We start from the raw sequence: 7,149 nt of genomic DNA, 5'->3' as shown, positions 1-7,149 counted from the left end.
TTGGGATTTTGGCATTTTGCACGTTTCTAGAAAACATTATTGTCAACATCTAGATTTGTTTTCAGAATTTTCTGAAACTTTTAAACAATATTTTTTTCATTATTATTGAAAAAATGGTCTACCTATAGCCCACATTTGTTGTTTCCGTGTTTACGGACGATTTTGTAGGGAATCACACATACGTACGCATGGACGGATCTAGAGTGTTAGCCATGGGGGGCAAATGCCCCTACTCAATTTTTTTGTCTCTTTATAATAGTAAACTTAAAAGAGTCATTTCCCCCCACTTAGCATGTGAATTTTTCCTCATTAGCACATTTTTGCCCCCTCTTGATTTTAATCCTGGGTCCGCCCCTGTACGTGCGGACGTGCTAAACATATGCCCATAGGGTAAACAATCCAAACCGTAAAAACTACTTCTACCGCCATTTGAGAGATATGAGTTTGCATGTCTTCTACAAACAATATCTAATTGAATAGCAATATAAATCTTGCAACAGATAATCCACATCAAAAATAATAGTCTGAATTCAAATAAGTAACGATAAAGATTCCGACTGCAAAGAATGGTTCAAATCACACATGAATAAAAATAAATAGACAAGAATGAAATAAGAGTTTGCCTCTCAAATAGCTGACGTTGATGCTCAATGAGATCATCACGAAGCTATGTGAAGCCGGATCAACGTGGTGGGGTGAAAACATGATGAACACGAGCGTGATGGGCACGACGAAAGCAAACACACCCTTACACGATAGACAACATTGCTGGTCTCACCGGCCCTATCCATCAACCAAATAGAATCCCGGGAGGGAGAAATTGGCAAGCCTCACTAGAATCTCAAAGATGGAAGAGAATTATCTCTCAATAAAACCCTAAGGGAGAGATTGGGGGAACACCAAAATTTCACGACAAAGAGTCCTTGGAAATCCACTTAGGTATGAGGGAGCATAGCTCAATTCTTATCTCATATATTGTCAAAACCCTAACTCCAAAGGAAGGGGCGCCCTTTTATCATGTAGCCATGGAGGGGTAGGTGCGAGAGGGATACATTGTCCATGAACTGTTTACATCGCACAAGTAGATCCCATTTATTGGAGAGAGATCAAATGAACCCATGAATCCAAGTTAAATTTCTACAAAAGAGTAACCTTCGGCCTCTTCTCTTACATTCTAGAGGACCGGATCATCTCGAAGATTCTTTATATTTATTGTTTTCTACATTTTACTTTTAAGCAACAAATCATTCTCTATTGTTTATTTAATTTATTTAGTGCGCATATAACTAGAATAATGCCCACTCTAGTTTGAGACAACAAATCGTTTACCTTCTAGCTTATACGGTTTGATATCCCATGTACACTTCCAAATTAGAGATGCTTACTTGGGGGTTATCATACGCATGCGAGATTTAGGCACTGGCCAAGTCAAATTAATTATCACTCTAAGTCTTGTCGTCAAACGCTTATAATTTTGTTAGTTTGCTTGAATTGATTGATCAACATTGTTCTTCACCCGATATGTTCACTAGTAAAGAAAAAAAAAAGAGCTCTCATCTATGAAGACCCAAAGAAATCTACCAGCGATTCCTCGGTAGACCCTAGAGGTTCACCGGTAGTAGAGCCTCCTAGACAAGTTTGCAACCAAAAATTAAAGCACAGGTATTCAGATACTACCCCGGATTGGCTGACACGTACAAAACTGAATTCAGTTATGTGAATTTCTAGCAGTGTTCACATAACCATCCGGCATTCGAATTGGCTGATACAAAACTGAATTCAATGCAACTAATAATTCAATTCACTGAAATCATAAATACAGCACAAAGATCACATATTCACATAACCATCCCACATCCGCATTCACATAACATACATCACATTCACATATCCCACTACGACAATATGATCGATAGTTCACCACCAAAGAGAAGATCGGAGCGTAAAATTGTCTAGCCAATGATCGTTCCAGAAGTTAAATGCGAGTAGTGTACCAATACTCGAGGCCTAAGCCGTCCATCCAACCTCAAGAATCAGGTAACCATACGCATAACCTTGGAGAGCGGCAAGCGTAGCCTCGGTGTTGGCCTTCTTGAAGAAGATGACAACGCCGATGCTTTTAGTGCACCATGTCTTCGAATCTCTTGCGATGGACACACTTCGGAGTGGCCTGAAGGAGACACACATGTTCTTCAGGTCGGTCTCATCAGGGTCGAGTGAGAGGTTGCTCAGGCCACCTTCGCAACGTGCCCAGGCATTAGGGCTGGTCCAAATAACTTTTTGACCTGGGGCGACTTATATAAACATAGTTTACACTAAACTTTTATACTCATGTATAATTTATTTTATTATACACATTTTCCATTACACATTTAGCACACTTGGTCAAATATAAAATTTTACTAATATTAATGTATCATTCTTTTATTGCAATATATACTAATCATTAGACTTACCGTGTTTTTTTGTAACAAAACTAGGTCATTTTCTACTATGTAACTTTGGAAAAAAATTATGCATCCGCATTAATGTTTAAATACCTTCAATATTTTGGTAGGTATATCTATTAGGTATGTCCTAACAAATATCTTAATAGGGAGATTTTTATTGTACAATTATGTAGGATTTTTTCTAGAAACCTTTATAGCATAAATTGGACAGTTTGCTTGACTCTCTACCCTTTTGTGGTAAAATGTGTCTTATAAGTTATAGTGTGTTCAACAATAATCTGAGAATGCATCCATTATATGTACTACATACTAAAAATCACTAATAACCAACTAGCATACAAATATGATGAATTCTTCAATTTCGCGTATACACAGCTTGACTTGCTAGGCTCATCAAGATACATTTGTGCATACACAACTTTTCATGTCAGATTTTCAAAAAAAGTGCATAATATAAAATATGTAAATTTAGTTGTCTTTGTTCTCACTACATCGAGAGATAATAATTATATAACTAAACTCGCAATCGTCGAATAATTTTGTTTACTCCAATATGATACAAGGTTTGTGGTGCGTGGTCGCTCATAGAAACATATGAAGCCACTTATAGATATTTAATACTCTGTTAGAGATAAACTTTGCCCCATAACCATTTCCTAGATTTACACCGCTAACTTGGACCTAAAGATGAGAAAGGCTTGCTCCAGTACTATCTCCTTCCCGCACACTCAGTTTGGGTTCTTGAGTAATTAGCCAATTAATTAACTCTGAGCCCTCCTAAGCCCATATCCAAACCCATATACCCACATACAGTTATACACCGCCTCACAGTGCCTCCTGGTCGGCAAGCACCACCTTGTGTCGTGCCTCCTACCTGCCGGCCACGAGCGCCACCACCCGGCAAAGTTGCTGCCGATGTGCCGACAATGTCGTACATACATAATACTCCTACCTATACGTACACTACATATTCACACAAATAAGTTGAGCCATAGGAGCTTGTAGAGGGCAACATATACCCGTTTACTTTTCCAAAAGATCATCATGCCTTTAATTATGAAGGGTTATCGAGCGATCTCAACCGTTTTTGTATTTAAATTTGTTTGAGTTTGGGGGAGGCGTTGTACCAAAGCAAATATGCTACTACCAACATAGCATTACTACTTGGGCTGGGGCCTACCTCTCGGTGGCCCAGGGCAGGCGCCCCACCGCCCCGACCTATACATAGTGAGAGAGAGAGAGAGGGGAGGAGGAAGAGACCTAGGAATATCAGTGCGGGAAGTCGATCGAGTCAAGTGATAGTTTACACCTCTGTAACCGGAGACTTGTCGCCATCCTCAGTTACGTCTCCAAACTGCGTCCATGAGCACCGATTGGTGATGCCCGCAGGTACGAGGCTGCAGACCATGTGGGTCCGGGTGGTCACCTTGAAGGTGTCATCAAAGTCATCGATTTGATAATGGACCTTGGTCTTCAGGCCGTTCTGGTCATGGCCGGTGAGGACGGGAGGTGGAATATGGCGGCGGTGGTGGCCCTTGTCGTCGGGAGCGATGAGGATGCGCGGCGGGAGGGGGAGGTCTCCATTTTTGTCGACGTACGGCGGGCGTAGGATGCCGAGTAGGTTTCCAACGATGCGCGGCGGAGGAGGGAGGTCGAGGAAGTATCAGTACGGACCTTGTCACAAGTAAAACCACACTGATTCCACTGCATTTGAACTGCGGTAGGTTACGGTAGCGCCTCTCTTTATTTCTCACAGAGTTACGATAAGCTTGCATCACCAGTGCAAATTCACATAAATTTTCAACGCCAGGCGATGATCCCTTGTCACAAAGATGGGAAGCCAAGTTCGCACTCCTTGGAATATAAATGGCATTGAGAACAGGGCATCGACCTGTTGGTTAGCAGTGCGGGAGCGCCTGCTGTCCACCTGGGCTCGAATCCTAGGATTGACGGGTGCTCGCGGAGCTTTCTTCTATAAAGCTATGCTAGCTAGGGCTTGTACTGGCTGGTCGCATTTTTTTTTTTTGAAATATAAATGGCATTGAATTTTTTTGAACATATTACTAATCGCTTGACTTTTGCGGATTGCTGTGTGATCGTCGCATGATGGCTATATATGTTCTTCCACAAGCACCTTAGAGTCGGTTTCCACACAAGAGGTGAGACCATCTTGCACCGTGCATGAGAGCATCTCCACTAGTCCCCCCGAACAGGCCCCCGGCGAGCCTTTTTTACATCCGGACGGCGTAAATCGGCCCAGTCGCGCCCCCTGTTCCTCGTTTTCGTCCGGATTTGGTCCTTCATCCATCCGGCGAGCCCACGCTATCCCCGGTCCCCCGGGGCGCGCTCGGGGACTTTGGACGAAAGATTTTGGCGCGAAACGTCGTGTGGACCCGCGTAGTCGGCGACTGGAAAACCAAATCCTGTCGATTTTCCCTCCAATTTGCTTGCATATCCCCATTCCCTCCAATTTGCTTGCATATCCCCATTCTCTCCCGCCGAAATTGGCCATTCTCCTCGTCTTCCAGCTCCAGTTCCCGGCGGCGTCTTCTCGTCCACCACCACTCTCCTCCTCGTCTTCTCGTCCACCACAATGCCGCCGAAGGCGCCGGCGAGGAAGATGCGGGCGAAGAAGACGAAGCCGCCGGGCATGTCGAACGCCGAGTGGGCGGCGGACGAGAAACGGCGCGAGGTGGAAACAAGCGGCAGGGCGGAGAGGGTGAAAAGAGCCGCCGCCAAGAGGGCGGCGGCGGCGGCCCTGGACGAACAAGCGAGGATGATCAGCATGGCCATGAGCGGCGGCGGCGGCGGCATGTTCCCCGGCCAATGGCCGACGCAAGGTACAACCAGTTCCCCGTCATCCTTCTCCCCTTCGCTGTACTCGCCGTCGCCGACTGCCGTGTTCCAAGAGGGCGCCTACGTCCAACCGTCCAGGTCCACGCCGTCGCCGCCCGAGCTTGACGTCGGCGGCGGCGGCCAGTTCGAGGGCACCTCGCCGGCCCTGCGACGAGGGCCGCTCTCGTTCGGTGCGACGGCGGCGCCGAACGAAGAGGAGATCCACGAGATGATCACCTCCGGCTCCATGGCCGCCGCTGCGAGCCCGGGGTTCTTCATGGCCGCCGCCGCTGCGTGCCCGGGGTTCTTCACGCAAGAGGAGGCGAGGGCGACGGCAGCTGTGGCGGCGCGCAACGAGCATCGGGAGGATGTTGCCGACGGAAGCCAAGCCATCGAAGAAGAAGACGAGGAAGAAGAAGAGCCAACACAAGCCGCCGCCAACCTGTCGAAGGGGAAGAAGAAGAGGAAGAAGGACTCGCCGCCTGCCGAACCGCGTATCAAATGGACGCCGAAGGAAGAGGAGTGCCTCGCTGAAGCTTGGATGACCGTGTCCACGAACGGTATAATCGGGGCCAATCAGTCGTTCGACACATACTGGCTTTGAGTGAGGCAGGCGTACAAGGAGCGCAAACTCGTCGATCCCTACTTCAACAAGACGAACAAGAACGTGTACCGGGGAGACAAGGCAATGGCCACCCATTGAGGGATCATGCAGACGGCGTGCAACAAATGGCACGGCATACAGGAGGAGGTCGACAAACGGCCGATCAGCGTCCAGGACTTGGAGCAAAAGGTATGCTCCGTCGACCCTGCATCACCGAGGTACATCGTCGTTAGCTGACCCGTATCGCCGTGCTCTTTTTTCCCCAGCTGCGCCGAGCTTTGGACATGTACACGGACGACACCGGCCTGCAGTTCAAGTTCCTCAACGTCTACGCCCGCCTCGAGAACTGCGAGAAGTGGAAGGAAACTCGCACGACCCTCTCGAAGAGTGATACGTCCAATTTGCATCACTATTTTATATCATAATTTGCTGTTATTCATTGATATATTTCATATTTGGAGATGATACTTATGTTATTTCATCTATTTTGCATGTTTCATGATTATTGGAGGATCGCGCACCGGAGCCAGGATTCTGCTGGAAAAAGCACCATCAGAATGCAATATTTCGGAAGATCAACAGCTGACAGAAATTATATGAAAAATCCTATTTTTTCAGATGACGAAGGGAGCTAGAAGGGGGAGAAGAGGGGACCCGAGGTGGGCCCACCCCATAGGCCGGCGCGGCCCAAGGCCTGGCCGCGCCGCCCTGTGAGGAGGGGGCCCACAGCCCCTTCTCGCCTCCTTTTCTTCGCGTACGCCTTCGTCCCGAAAACCTAAGCCCCAGGAAAATAGTCGCAGAGCGTCACAGCCGCCTCTGCGAGGCGGAGAACACCAGAGAGAAAAGAGCTCTCCGGCAGGCTGAGTTCCGCCGGGGAAATTCCCTCCCGGAGGGGGAAATCGACGCCATCGTCACCATCATCGAGCTGGACATCATCTCCATCACCATCATCATCATCTTCATCATCATCACCGCCGTCTCCACCGCTGCACATCATCACCGCTGTAGCAATTTGGGTTTGATCTTGATTGTTTGATAGGGGAAACTCTCCCGGTGTTGATTTCTACTTGTTATTGATGCTATTGAGTGAAACCGTTGAACCAAGGTTTATGTTCAGATTGTTATTCATCATCATATCACCTCTGATTATGTTCCATATGATGTCTCGTGAGTAGTTTGTTTAGTTCTTGAGGACATGGGTGAAGTCTAAATGTTAGTAGTGAAGTATGGTTGAGTAATATTCAATGTTATGATATTTAA

This window comes from Lolium perenne, chromosome 6, assembly GCF_019359855.2.
Source record: "Lolium perenne isolate Kyuss_39 chromosome 6, Kyuss_2.0, whole genome shotgun sequence".
NCBI classification, from domain to species: Eukaryota; Viridiplantae; Streptophyta; class Magnoliopsida; order Poales; family Poaceae; genus Lolium; species Lolium perenne.
Note: the sequence above shows the minus strand (reverse complement) of the source record.